Raw genomic sequence first — 16,331 nt, 5'->3', positions numbered from 1 at the left:
AGAATACATACAGCACTGTAAGTGTACTTTTTCTTCCTGATGATTTTCTTAATAACATTTCTTTTCTCCAGTTATGTTTCCAGTTTTATGTTATCAGCAAGGTTTCCCATCAACAATTGGCTATTAGTTAAATTTTGGGGGAGTCAAAAGTTAAACATGGATTTTGTACTGTGTAAGTTGGTGCCCTAGCCCCTTGAATTGTTCAAGGATCAACTATACTTCTGAAACAGCATTCCCTTTTTAAATATCTAGTATAGAGATTGCAAATATGCACATTTTATAGTGACAAAAATCCAAATGTGCATAAAGCAAGCAAGCATTGGGTAAATTATGCTACATCCAATTCATACTATAAGAATTATGCAGCTATTAAAAAATGAGTGAATAATATCAATGAGATACTTGCTTTCATGGAATTTATATTCTACTATGAGAGACAGACAATAAACAAATAAAACCATGTGTGCAAATATAACTATTTTATTGGAACATTAAAAGCTTGATGAAGTTAAAACCGTATCATAAAATAAAGAGCCATGGTTCCTGTTATAGTTTCATTTGACTAATTGATACCTGCATTGACATATATTTTTATCTAACAAATAAATATTTTAAATTAACAGCTACTCTTAGAATATTATATGAGTTCTACTTTATCCCTCTCTGTATATATTTTCATTCATACACAGAGATATGTTTAGACACACACACACACACACACACACACACACACACACACGAGAAGGATATAGAACACTGAGGGTAGATTATAAATCATCACTGCATTCAAAGTTTTTTTTTTCACATTGCATTTACTAAAGCAGAAGCATTTTCTTTGCCTATGAGAGCAGGATGAATAAAAGGTCTATCACATTAAAAGTTATAAAAGGTATATTACATGTCAACTTGGCAACAACTGAAGAAGCGCAGTACCATCGTTGAGAGAGGGGTCCAAGGGAATATATAGTACAGATATAAAGATTTACTGTCAATCGGTGAACTATACAGTTATTGAATATGTGGATGTATCCAGTACTTCCCATTGCATTAAACTGTCTTATTCCCCCTTTAAAGTGGTGTTATCCACCTGAACACATATTCAATTACATTTTCCACTAAGGATGAACTGCTAAAATCAATGCACACATCACAGACACCTATATTTTTCTTTCACCATTACAGTTTAAGATTGCTACAATTCTATAAGTATTGACTGACATCATTAGATTATTTAGGGTGAAGAACTTGAGGCAAAGATACTGTTTCCATGTGAGTACTCTAATAGAAAGTATTCAATTCCAGTGGGTTTTTTTTTTTTCAAGTAAGGGTTGAACCAGATTTAGGCACACATGGCTAAAAATACTGGACTGGGTAAATAAAGGATATATGCAGTCCAGTTGCACTAGTGATAACAAGGAAGAATTTTATTGTTAATATTGGGAATAAAAGATAGTAAGTTCCATTCTCATAATATGAGTAGCAACTGAAGGAAAAGTCCACATTTCTGCCTTGATTGGTATCATAGAGAAAGCCACCCTCTCGCAGCCACTCTGGAAAACAGTGTGGAGGTTCCTCAAAAAATTAAAAATAGACCTACCCTATGACCCAGCAATAGCACTGCTAGGAATTTACCCAAGGGATACAGGAGTACTGATGCATAGGGGCACTTGCACCCTAATGTTTATAGCAGCACTCTCAACAATAGCCAAATTATGGAAAGAGCCTAAATGTCCATCAACTGATGAATGGATAAAGAAGTTGTGGTTTATATACACAATGGAGTACTACGTGGCAATGAGAAAGAATGAAATATGGCCCTTTGTAGCAACGTGGATGGAACTGGAGAGTGTGATGCTAAGTGAAATAAGCCATACAGAGAAAGACAGATACCATATGTTTTCACTCTTATATGGATCCTGAGAAACTTAACAGAAACCCATGGGGGAGGGGAAGGAAAAAAAAGGAGGTTAGAATGGGAGAGAGCCAAAGCATAAGAGACTCTTAAAAACTGAGAACAAACTGAGGGTTGATGGGGGGGGTGGGTGATGGGTATTGAGGAGGGCACCTTTTGGGATGAGCACTGGGTGTTGTATGGAAACCAATTTGACAATAAACTTCATATATTGAAAAAAAAATGAAATTAAAAAAAGAAAAAAGAAAGCCACCCTGTCTACCTCTGCCTTCATCTCTTAATTCCTATTTTGGAAGTTAAGATTTTAGTCTTTTTGTATAACCTCTCCCACAAATGTATTGTCCACCAATCTCCCAACATATCTGAAGACATTTTCAGTTAAATCTGCAATCAATATTTTTTATCTTTGTGGGTATGTAAATACCAGTCACTGCAGTAACTGTGGTCTATAATCCCCTTTCTTTTCTTGTACCATTCTCCCCTCCCACTCCCACACAGGTTAAATGTTCTTCATTTATTTGGCTTTTCCTGAATCACAGGCTGAGTCACTCCACACACCATGGTAATTCCATAAAAGGGTTCATAATCTGATTTCCCACAAAGAGAAACCTCTCAGATAACTGAGCAGTTTCATCACTTTCCTTAAAAATTCTTCCAACAGGCTCTTAACTGCCTGATCCCAGAATGCTCTCAAGGTATACTGCACACCTCTCACCCTGCAATTTTGACCTGTGGTCCTACCAGAAATTCCTTCCAACTCAGTCCAATGTTGGCTCCCTTCATGTATTTCCTTGTGGTTTTTTTTTAAGTATTTTTCTTTTGTTTTTAAGTTTATTTATTTAAGAGAGACAGACACGGCATGAGCAGGGAAGGGGCAGAGAAAGAAGGAGAAAGAGAGGATCCCAAGCAGGCTCTGAGCCACCAGCTGCAGAGCCTGACATGGGGCTCAAATTCATGAACCCTGAGATCATGACCTAAGCCAAAACCAAGAGTCAGTCGCTTTGACTGAGCCATCCAGGCACCCCTATTTTCTTGTTTGGTGTAACATATTCTCCAGTAGTTTTCTAGGAAAGTGCTTATGGGAAGTAAGTGTAGTTGTCTTCCCTTCATATGTTTAATATTTTGGTTAGTGCAGAACTCAATATTAAAAGCAATACTCCTTAGATTTTTGTTTTATTTTATTTTTTAAGTTTATTTATTTATTTTGAGAGAAAGAGAGAGAGCAAACAAGGGAGGGGCAGAGAGAGAGAGAGAGACAGAGAGAGAGAGACAGAGAGAGAGAGAGAGAGAATATCTCAAGCAGACTCCACACTGTCCACACAGAACTCAATGCAGGGCTCAAACTTCATGAACCGTGAGATCATGACTTGAGCCAAAACCATTTGGGGCACCTGAGTGGCTCAGTCAGTTGAGCATCTGATTTCAGCTCAGTTCATGATCTCTGTGGGTTCAAGTCCTGAATCAGGCTCTGCACTGACAGTTCAGAGTCTGGAGCCTGCTTTAGATTATGTGTCTCCCTCTCTCTCTTCCCTGCCCCTGCTTATGCTCTCTCTCTCTCAAATTAAAATAAATAAACATTTTTAACAAATAATAAAATAAAATAAAATAAATAATAAAAAAGATCAATGATACTAAGAGTTGGTTCTTTGAAAAGATAAACAAACTTTATATACCATTAGTCAGGCATCAAGAAAAAAAAAGGGAGGGGAGCTCAAATAAATACAATCAGAAATGGAAGAGGAGAAGTTACAAGTTGTAGAACAGAAATACAAAAAAACTATGAGATTGCTATTAAAAAATATATGCCAATAAGTTGGGATAGCCGAGAAGAAATGGATAAATTCCTAAAAACATATAACCTTCCAACAGTGAATCAGGAAGAAATAAAAACTTTGAGCAGACCAGTTACTAGCAATGAAATTGAGGCAGTCATCAAAAAACTCCAACAAATAAAAGCCCAGGACCAGATGGTTTCACAGATGAATTCTATCAAACGTTTACTTTTTTTAAAAAAATTATTTATTTTGAGAGAGAGAGAGAGAGACCCTACATTACCAAAATGAAGGATAAAAATCATATGATCATCTCAATAGATGTAGAAAATACATGTGACAAAATGCATATGTGTTCATGGTAAAAATTATCAACAAAGTGTGTACAGAGGGAACATACATCAACATAATAAAAACTATCTATGACAAACCCACAAATAATTCCCCTAAGATTATGAACAAGACAAGGACATCCACAGTCACCACTACTATTCAACATAGTACTGGAAATCCTAGCCATAGCAATCACACAAGAAAAAGAAAAATAAAATGCATCTGAATTGGTAAGGAAGTAAAATTATCACTCTTTTGAGATGATATGATACTATATGCAGATACCCCTAAAGACTTCACCAAAACACTGTAAGAACTAATAAATAAATTCAGTGAAGCTATGAGATCAAAACCACTATACAGGTATCTGTTGTGTTTCTGGGCACTAATAATGAAATAGCAGAATAAGGAATGAAGAAAACAACCCCATTTACAATTGCATCAAAAAGAATAAAATACCTAGAAATAAGTTTAACCAAACAAGTAAAAGAAATATATGCTGAAAACTATACAACACTGATAAAAGAAATCAAAGATGACACAAATGGAAATAAATAACTTGCTTGTGGACGGGAAGAATCAGTATTGGTAAAATGTCTATATATCCAAAACAATGTACATAGTTAATGAAATCTCAATTGAAACACCAACAGTATATTTCACAGAACTAATATTTGGTTGGATAAACAAAAGACCTTGACTAATAAAAGCAATCTTCAGAAAGAATAAAAAAGCTGGAGATATCACAATCCCTGATTTCAAATTATACTACAAATATATAGGAATCAAAGCAGTATGGTATTGGCACAAAACCAGACACACAGATCAACGGAACAGAATTGAGAGCCCAGAAGTAAACCCATGCTTATACGGTCAATTAATTTATGACATAACAGGCTAAAATATACTATGGGGAAAAGATAGTCTCCTCAATAAACAGTGTTGGGAAAACTGGACAGCTACATGCAAAAGAATGAAACTGGACCAATATCTTACACCACAAACAAAAATAAACTCAAAATCGATTAAAGATGTAAGTGTAAGAACTAAAATCATAAAACTCTTTTAAAAAAATGTAGGGGGCACCTTGGGTGGCTCAGTTGGTTGAGCATCCGACTCTTGATTTGGCTTATGTCATAATCCCAGGGATATGGAATCAAGCCCCACATCTGGCTCTGTGCTGAGCGTGGAGCCTGCTTAAGATTCTCTCTCTCTCTTTCTCTCTCTCCCTCTCTCTTCCTCTGCCCCTCTCCCCCACTTGTTCTCTCTCTAGAAAGAAAGAAAGAAAGAAAGAGAGAAAGAAAGAAAGAAAGAAAAAGAAAATGCAGGCAGTAATCTCTTGAGCATCAACTTCAGCAATAATTTGTGGATATGTCTCCCCAGGTAAGGGAAACAAAGTAAAAAAAAAAAAATAGAAACTACATCAAAACTTTTGCAAAACACAAGAAACCAAATGGGCTAAAGACTTACACGTGACACCTGAAACTGTAAAAATCCTAAAATACAGGCAGTAATTTCTCTAATGTTGACAGTAGCAACAATTTGCTACATTTGACTCCAAAGGTAAGGAAAATAAAAGCAAAAATAAAATATTGGGACTATACCAAATATCAATAGATTTTGCACAGCAAAGGAAACCATCAACAAAACAAAAAAGCAACTGCTGAATGGGAAAAGATACTTGCAAATATCTGATAAGGAGTTAATATCGAAAATATACAAAGATTTTATACAACTGAATACCAAAAATACTCCAGAAATAATCCAATTGAAAATGAGCAGAGGACTTGAATAGACATTTTCCCAAAGAAGTCATACAGACGGTCAACAGACACATGAAAAAGATGCTCAACATCACTCATCATCAGGGAAATACAAATAAAAAAAAACAATGGAGATACCTCACACCATTCAGAATGGCTAGAAGCAGGAATACAAGAAATGACAAGATGTTATTAGGGATACAGAGAAAAGGAAAGCCTTATGCACTGTTTGTGGGAACATAAATTGGTGCAGCCACTCTGGAAAGCATGATGGAAGTTCCTCAAAAAGCTAAAAACTACAAGTGCCATATAATCCAGTAATCTTAATTTTTGGGTATTTACCCAAGGAAAACAAAACACTAACTCCAAAAGATACATACACCCCTATGTTTATTGCAGCATTATTTACACTAGTCAAGATATGGAAGCAACCTAAATGTTCATCGATAGATGGATGGATAAGGAATATGCAGTATATGTACACAAAGCAATATTAGCCATAAAAAGAATGAAATCTTGCCATTTGTGTATTATGCTAAGTAAAATAAGTCAGACAGAGAAAGACAAATACCATGTGATTTCATTTGTATGTGAATCTAAAACACAAAACAAACAAACAATAACAACAACAAATCAAAAAAGAGAAATAGATCATAAATACAGAGACCAAACTGGTTGTTGCTAAAAGAGTAGGGAGGGGGAAATAGGCAAAATAGGTGAAGAGGAATAAGGGTTACAAGCTTCCAGCTATAAAATAAATATGTCACAGGGATGAAAAGAACAACATAGAGAACACAGTCAAAAATACTGTAATAACCTTGTGTGGTGCATACAGTAACGACACTTAATGTAGTGAGCATTTTGTAATGTATATAATTATTGAAACCGAAACTAATATTATATATCAACTATACTTCAATTAAAAATTTTAAAATGTGAGAAAAAACTTAAAAGAGATGAAAAATTTTTAAGAGATTTAAGGGTCAGTTAATTGATATATAGGGATCTTATTTGAACACACTAATTCAAATAAACAAACTATAAAAAAATTAAAAGCAAATATAAAAGCTGACTAGATATTTTATGATATTAAGGAATTATTTTTAATTATTTCTAGGTATTATTCTAGTACTGTTTTCATTTTATTTATTTATTTTTTTTTTAAATTTTTTTTTCAACGTTTATTTATTTTTGGGACAGAGAGAGACAGAGCATGAACGGGGGAGGGGCAGAGAGAGAGGGAGACATAGAATCTGAAGCAGGCTCCAGGCTCTGAGCCATCAGCCCCAGAGCCCGACGCGGGGCTCGAACTCACGGAGCGCGAGATCGTGACCTGGCTGAAGTCGGACGCTTAACCGACTGCGCCACCCAGGCGCCCCGTACTGTTTTCATTTTAAAAGAGTCTCTTCTTAGATATGTGGAAATATGTACCAATTAAATCATACAAGAACTGGTTTTTACATCAAAATAATCTGAAGTGGGAGGAGTGTGTAAGGTCACAATGAAACAAGGTTGACTATGACACAATTATTGAAGCTTGGGGATGGATATGTTCTCATATTTTCAAATTTTCTATATGTAAAAATTTTAATATGCATAAATACTAAGTTCCATTATCTTTTTCAGATGTTTACAACAAGTTCTATAAAATATCTGTATCCACTATCACAATCTGTGTCTGCATGTTAGGTGATTATATACATCAAGATATTATTTGTGCCCTTTATAAATTTAATCTTTACTTCGTAAGCTAGCCAATAAATTGGTATGAACTTACAGGTGTAAGTCTGAAAACCGTGGCCGTGACTGAATGATACTACTGTTTAAGCACCTAAAACTTAGCTGAAGAGACAATCTATAGCTTTGTTAAACTACTTATATTCACTGAAATCAGGAACCCTATTTTTAGAAGTAATTGTGAGGAAGAAATGTATTTTCAAGGAACTAATTAGTTTTTGGCATATGCTATATGAAGTATACTGGGCTTGAGATGTGGGTTCATGTTCTTTTCCTGAAATCATGGCAGAAGTCAAGTTCTAAAACCTTGATGAATTCAGCACAACAAAGGTAGAGAAATGCTGATTCGGCAATAGTGAGACTATCCAGGAACACTCTGTCCCCTTGACAACCACATATAGTAAAATTTACTCCAGATATATCACAAGTCTTGACCTGAGCCTCGTGTGCTAGTTAACCCTCTCTTACTATAATGATGATGACAGAATACATTAATAATGTTAGCCTTTGTTGAGCACTTACTATGCCCTAAACACTTGCTTAGATTTTACTTGTATCACATGTTATGAGAGTACCTGCACATGGGCAAACTCACTAAATTACAGTTAATTGATATTTTATTACAACAACTTTACAAATAGAGACTACAACTTAGATTTGAATAACTTGCACAAAATTCCCTACCAAGTTGCACAACTGGGCTGTATTGAGTTATTTGATTCTTGCTCTCAACATGTACCTTAGTAACTTACTAGATACCAAGAAGTATATCTAGTACTTCATCCATCACGCCAAATTGACCACTGTGTGATATTGGTTGGGCAAGTCATTAACCCTTCTGTGACTCAGTTTCCTTCCTATAAAGTATTGATAATTGTAAGTGCCCTTCACTACCTCATTGACTATGCACAACAATTCCTTACGGTAGATATTTATCCGCTTTACCGCTTACTTATTAATAGTTTCTCTAGAGCAACCTTTCAGTGTCTCATGTCCTCATCTACTGCATGAGACTAATATTAATAGGATTGTTGTGGAGATTTAGTGAGTTAATTCACCTACAGTATCTGAGACTTAAACACACAGGAATTGTTTTCAATTAGGTAAACACCTAATGAATGGGAAAAGGGAGCAGACACAAGTGGCTTTACCCCTGAAACAAACAAACAAACAAACAAAGACCTAAATACCACATATACTGTGTCACTATAGGGCTCACTGCTCTTCTGTGTCTTGATTTTCTTTTTTAACGGCTTTTGATGCCATTTTTAAAGAATAAAGACAGACAGGTATTATGCAGTAGAAAAGCATTGCTTTTGGAGTTCTATAAACCCAAGCAAGAACACTGGCTTCCCTATTTAATAGTCATGTGACCCTGAGTAATCTACTTAGTTTTCTGGGAGTCTGTTTCCTTAATTCTGATATAATGAAACAATATGAAAAGATATAAAGTCCTTATTTCTAAGTGCTGTCTTGAAGATTAAATCAGATGATCTATGTCATAATAACATATAAATTATTTCAGTCATATTTTCCTCTGTATACAGTTTTTAGAGGAAGGAAGTTCTACAAAAGGATTTGATCTCAGGCTTTTACACCCACAGATTAAGCATTTCTGCCCACCCCCACAACCCCATCCCCAGAAAGTAGCAACATCAGCATATTCTCCAACCAACTTTCAAGGTAGTACTTCCACTGGGAAGGCATTTTCAAACTGGTTTAATCATACATGTTTATGGACATATCATTATGGATACATCTCATATATTTAGTAGCATATTTCCCCTTTATGTCCCAATGCCTCAAAAAGATACCATGTTTCTAATTCATTGACACCTGTCAAAGAGAGAATATCAGGCTTTATTTCAAATTTGTGACATCCCATTGCTGTGTGATACTTGACATCACAAGATATCATGCAATTCTCCATGTATTAAGCTCGATACAGTCCTAAATTTGCACTCCAAGCCCTCATTGACTTCAACAAGGCTTCGACTTGTAGAATGATTGCAGATCAAGTCATTTTGATATAATGTAATTTTTTTAAGTAGCTTTTTTCCATAAGTAGAAACATGCTGCGAATAGCAAACTACCTGCACAGCATACACACAGCAGTCAGTAATCCTGCTCCTTGTCAAAACATTTTCTGTTCATATGTGAGTGTTGACTGTGGTGAGAGACTTAAAAAGATTTTAAGGAAAATCGCTGCAGCCACACTCTACTCCCTTATTAGCATAATATAATTTGAGGAGCTTCATTAAAATCCATTCTTATAGAACCACACCTTGCATGCTTTATTACAATAAATTAGCTATCAATTGGACTATTGACCTTCTATGCATGTAAATCATAGCATGTTTTCCTTCATTTTAAGATCAGCTTTTGTTTCCAAATGAAGATTTATTTTGCCACTTGATCACAGACTGAACATATACCATAAATCATGAAGAGCATAGTCTGCGGATATATGTTTCAAGTTCAAGCAGCAATGATCTGCTACTTATAATCCTGAAGACAATAAACATTTTTATCCAATCAACCAGAGTCTAAAGAAATTCAAAGAATGGAAAGTCTTTGAAATATACAGGCTTTTGGATATCAAATTACCTTTGAAACCCTCCACCCAGAAGTATCTCTAACAAAATCCATTTGAAATACTGCTTCAATATTCTAAAAAATCAATAATTTAAACCACAGGTTGAACATTTTTACTGCTTCCACGGCAGACTGTCATTTTTCGAAATGAAAATGCTAATGATACCAAAGGGGAAAGCACTAAGCAGAAGAGATGCATGAATGAAACCTTGGATTGGCTAGACCTGCTGGTTTGATCTCTTTCTCCCTCACTCATCTGTGACAAAATGTCTTTTAAAATCAACAACTTTCATTTCAGTGTTTCTAAAAAATGCACTTCTCTGTTGTACATTACATCCTTCTCTATAGGAAGTTAAGGAATGTGCTGTAGTGAGACATTTTATAGTAAATATGAATACAGAATGTAATACCAAGTAGGCTGTATTATTTCAGCATAATCTATAATGTCGGGACACCTTTAAAATATTGCACAGAACACTGGGGAGAAGATAATCCCCTGGTACCAAAGATTTTCATATTCATACCACTGTACTAAAATACGAGTAGTAAAGGAAACCATGGAAATCCAGGGCCCAGAGGAGTTCAATTCAGAAGAAACTTTTTCATTGCCTCTCAAATTATTTATAGTGTTTAAAATTTTTAAGAAATCAGGGTGTGAGTTCAGGGTGATCTCCTTCTCTATGGGGGCCTGGATTTGGATCTGGTCTACCTGACATAACAATCTTACTAATACAGTGGGTGAATACTGAAGTAAAATCACTTTTGTTTAAAAACATGTAAGTGTCATTCATGGAATGTGAGACATTCTTACTGGAACACAGGCCAGGGAAATAAAGCCAACAAAACAATGATTATTAATGAACAGTCAAACATGATCCCAAGAGCTGTGGACTTAGGAGGGAGAAATCTTGACCCATAAAATAAGGTGGTTTTAAGAGGCCCACAGTAAATCTTTTAACAAGATTCTCATTTTCGTTCCTAAAAAACCTGTAGCAACTTAAATTCAACCTGCAGCCAAATGGTGGCAAAAGAACACTACTGATCAGTTTCTGTCATATGATAAATCACATCACATTTCCATCTGGAAGAATGAAAAATCCTAATATGAAATAGAAGAGAGGAATTCAGCCTTTGCTGAATGGCTGCTGTGTTTGTGGCACTGAACTATGACTGATGACTATAGGGACATAAAAAGCAAGGGGATTCAGAATTTGTTAAGCCTCAGTTTATCCATGCAGTGGGGATTATGACATCTAACATAGCAAGTTGCTAGTAGTGAAAGAGAAAATGTACATTATGCAGGTTTCAGAATGCCTGATATGTAATATATACACCATAAATACCCAATGCTAGTTTCTCAGAGGAAGATGGACACTGCTCAAATAACTCTAAAGAAAAACAAAGATATTCTAATTAAACATGTAGAACAGAATATAGAACAGAAAGGAGCTGAGAGTAGGCTTGCCCATCCTCTTTAAGAAGGCTACACAACATGTTAGTAGCAGAGTTGCAATTTTTGTCTTCTTCCTATGACAGCAGGAAGTTCTTCCAAAGGTTGATGGGGACACAGTTTTAAGGGAAGAGAAAGTCTCCAAGGAGAGTCACGCCTAAACTGGCTTCTGAGGGCAAATTAAGTGCCCTGTAGGCCAGATATTGGGAGGGCTCTTCAGATAGGAGCACACTGCATAAACAAGTGCTATTGGAAGGCAGAATCAAGCATCTTCAGGGAACATGCAGGGCACCCTCAAGTCGGTTTTTCTTGAACAGTGAGCAGTCTCCAACTCCATGTGTACAAGCATGGTCTGTAGACCAGATAATAAAAAGAACATGTGGGGTCTGAGACATTATATAAGGCTACAAAGGGGGCACCTATATTTTGAAAATCTTAGCCTTCTGTTTCTTAAACCTTTTTGTGAAAAGGCATAGATGAAATAAGGCTAAGAAAATACTGGGTTGCAACAAGAGGGCCTTGTATAACCCACTAAGGAGTGTGAATTTTCTCCTATGGGTAGAAAGCGGAGAGACATGCCCACATATACTTTAGGGAGGTAAGTTTGGTTGCAAATAAGTACATTGATATCTGTCAGGAGACACCAGGGAAATCAGACCTTTTAAGAGGTGCAAGTGATGTTCTAAGTGAGGACAAATGAGGCCTTGAAGAATGAAAGTCAGTGTGGGGACAGAACATACATATTTAAGTAAGGTTCTGGATTTGCTAATGGATTCTATGGAAATGATCACTACGCCCTTTGGGAAAGAAGGGGAGGGAGAGAGAAAGAGAAGGGGAGAGGAAGCGGGAGAGGGAAGGGACAGAAGGAGGCAGGGAGAAAGGGAGGGAGGGAGGAGAGATCAAAAGAGAGAGAGTTCACATATGAACTCAAAGTTTTAATAAATTTGCCTAAGAAGCTGCATCAAAATTATTTGTCCCATTGTTGATTTTATTATTATTGATTATGTTATTATCACATTAGCATTTGAATCTGTGAAGTACTGTAAGACAGTTTGTTAACAATTTGTCAGAACACCTCTGCTGAGTGGGAGGATGACACACATCATTATCATTATTATTAAGATTTTCTTTTACAGCTGGTATCATGATAAATGATTTACAGATAAACAGAGCAATACTCCAGTTATTTATATCAAGTTAATTAATCATATTGATTTAACATGCTGTTCTGTTAACTTTTCCCCTTTAGATGTTAGTTTTAGATCTAATTTTAGAATAATTAAATTGAGTTCAAACTTTAGAACTCTACATTAGTACTTCTATCTCATCTGAGAAATTATTAACATTTTCAGTTCAATTTTAATAACTGCAGTTCCTCTATTAGAGTGACCTTTTCCTTCCAAATATTTGAAGTAATTATAGTGGGAGAATAAAAGTACCCATTGACAGTTTTCTTTCGATATTGAAAAGTTCTGCTTCAGCGAGTGGCACAGGACACAAAAGCCATGTTTTTCTCCTCCTATATTCACCTCCTTTGTGAATGGACCAACCACAAACAGCTGCCAAGTCAGAGATCCTGGAACCATTCTTGCCTTTTCCCTCCCCAGACACAAAGCTGCTACTTTAATCTCCTTTAAACGTTTTAAACAGGTCCACTTTACTCTAGCCTCAACCATTTCTTCCCTAGTATATTGCATCTGTACACGCCATGAAGTTAGGGCTTTGCCAAGTTCCTCACCACTCTATCCTCAGGGACCAAGAACAGTGTGTAGACATAGAGTCATTTGTTGTGAAATACTTGTGGAATGAATATATGCATCTTCTCCCACTCTTGCATAGCTATTTTCTAAACACTTTACACACTACTATCAGAGAAACCTTTCTAAAATCCATATCCAATCCTGTCTTGTCATTCTTGGCATAACATCCATTTGTCATCCTTGAAGATAAAGTCTAAACTCTTCTCAAACTACAAACAAAGCTCTTTATTATCTGGTTCTAGTCTAACTTCCCTATTCTCATTACATCATCTTTCTAGTGAAACTAAACTCCCACTTATACTGGGCTTCTCTCTCTGCTTGACTTTGCACATGCTACGCAGTCACACTGTGCCCCTCCTCTTCTGACAGGCACTGTTCAGGGCTCCTCTTAGACTCATCTATTTTCCAGTGACAGCCCTTATCTCCAGCTTGGTCTGGTGCCGCCTATGGATTTTTACAGCTCTTGTTTCTTCCTCTCCTACATGTTTTACAAAGTATGTGAGTTGGCTCCCAGTGCATCTTACCACAAGATTTCAAGGTCCTCTGAGAGTAACGACAGAGTCCTTCATTGTTGTATACTACAGGAACCATAAAAATGAACAGAGAACTACAGTGACTATAAAATACTGTAACAATATAATATTAAGAGTGCCAAGTACATGGTATGAAAGTGTCCAATCACCATCCATATGAACTTTAATTCAGACTAACTCTCCTCATCTACATATGGGAGCTCTTAGGCTAGAGCAAGAGCTAAGGTAAATCTTTTTAAGTCACACGATCTGTGCATTTGGATCCAGAATGATAAAAACACCAAGTAGGAGAGCAGAGAACAGGGAAGAACATCTGATTCAGACTCCTAGAGTAATTAACAGTCCTTATCCTTGCTATCTAGAGTATATTACATGTTTCTCCTAGGCATTAATTCAGTATGTTATGCTCAAAATTTAGCTTAGAACATTTATTTATATCCTTGAAGTACATAAATTACCAAACAGTAAGAGACTACTCTTTGAATATATTCCACCTTATAACATTTTCTCTCACAGTCCAGGAACCCAAATAAACTGGCTATTCTCCAGAGCTTGCCTATACCCCCACACTCCAAAGTCAATTTTCAGACTTGCTCTTATGTCATGCCTCCAATGGAAGTGGGTCAGCCTCTCCCGATAACCACAGTTTCTGGAACAAGAGAGAAGAATGAAAAATGGTAGCTGCTTTCACTGTTGGTTCTACCAGCTAGTTGTCATGGTGATATGCTATTAAGAATATTAAGGCGATTATCAGGCCTTCCTACTTTCACTATTCTAGTTACCACTTATGCTAGGAGTCAATGTTACGATGAAAACAACTTCACACTCTTTCTGATGGCAATAATAAAAAGCATTGCTGGTGAGTATGTGAAGAAATTAGAGCTCTCATACTTTGCCAGTGAAGAGTGAACTGGTGCAGCCACTTTGGAGGACAGTTTGGCAGTTCATAGAAAAGTCAAACCTGTAGTTACCACATGACCCAGTCATTCCGCTCCCAGGTATAACTGAAAGAGACTTGGATACATATATCCACTCAAATACTACTTATAATGGGCAATAAGTAGGAAAGACAACCCCAAATATTTAAAAAAATGTAGTTTATCCACAAAAACAAATGAAGTTTTGATATGTGATACAACATGGAAGCTCTCTAAAAATATTATGCTAAGTGAAAGCAACCAGATACAGAAGGTCACATATTGTATGCTTGCATTTATATAAAATGTCCAGAATAGGTAAATCCGTGGAGACAGAATACACATTAGCCGTCTCCAGGGGCTAGGCAGTGTGGGGAGTGAGGAGTGACTGCTAACAGGTACGGGTTTCTTTTCTGGAGTGACAGAAATACTCTGAAATCAATTAGAAAGCAGTGAATGTTATTTATTTTTAAAACAGTAAAGTTTATGATACGTAAATTATAAAAGAAAGAAGTTTAGAATGAGATTGATGGCTAATGTTGCTAAATATTGTTATTTCTTACTCTGAATTTTTTCAATTGTAGGGATGAAACTTTCTAAGGCATCAAAAAAGAAATTGTGGTTACATAACACACATACACAAAAACACACATGTTAGGTATATGTGTGCATACAAATATAAATAAATATATATATGCCAACTTAAAGTATTACAAGAAGTTCTCAACAGATGATTACATGATCTTATGACATACAGAACTTAATTCTTTTGATAGCTGCCTATTAATGGAAACCATTTAGATTTTAACTTAATATAAAAAAAACACTGAAATTTATATGTAAACATAGAGGAGGAATTTTTCCTGAAGGTTGTGTTTTGTAAAATTTCTTCTTTAAAAGTTTAATTACAATGATAGATAAATCTACTTGATTTCTTTTTATGCAAACTTTTATCACTTACAATAAATAGATTTTGTAGATTATCTCTCTGAAGAATAAAATGAAAAACTGAGTAGATCAAAATATAGAATGAAGTTGCAGCAATGACCTCCATCTGATTTTTCTCCCTCAGGAGATATATCTTTAAATAAGCAATTTCAATGTTTAGCCTTGTATTCCCTTTGGTAAATTCACTTTTCTTCTCTCTTGCATAATTTCTTTATAAGACTTCATAACCTAAGACTCTGCACAGAATGAATATGATTTTTCTTTACTCTTGAAATAAAGAATATTTTATATATTATATCTTTTTTATGTTTGTGATTTAACATTTTAGAGCATTGCTTAAAACAGGTTGAAAACACCTTTTGTGCTAAAATAGTATATATTTTCATTTACCATGCATATATCTCCAAGGTTAATGCTAATTCAAAGACATTTTATAGAGCACATAATGTGTATTTCTCTTTTTCTATTTAGAAACATATAGTAGATACAGAATCTCAAATGGAAAATAGTGAGAAAAAAATATACACATATTCATCCAATCAGAGGCAGATATAGATTTTATTTGCTAAAGAGGCAGAAGAAAATGTTGACATCATAATTGCATTAAGGCC

General features: G+C 35.5%; 1 protein-coding gene across 1 annotated transcript in view; it reads right to left on the bottom strand.

Annotated features, from left to right (window-relative positions):
- Positions 1 to 16,331, bottom strand: part of DPYD (dihydropyrimidine dehydrogenase) — an 862,187-nt gene that overhangs the window by 363,615 nt on the left and 482,241 nt on the right. The gene's annotated exons all lie outside the window — the stretch shown is intronic.

This window comes from Lynx rufus, unplaced genomic scaffold (genome assembly GCF_022079265.1).
Source record: "Lynx rufus isolate CCGP_SWC_20201006 ecotype Redwood Valley unplaced genomic scaffold, mLynRuf1.p SCAF_2, whole genome shotgun sequence".
In the NCBI taxonomy this organism is placed as follows: Eukaryota; Metazoa; Chordata; class Mammalia; order Carnivora; family Felidae; genus Lynx; species Lynx rufus.
Note: the sequence above shows the minus strand (reverse complement) of the source record. Positions and strands in the feature narration are given on the sequence as shown.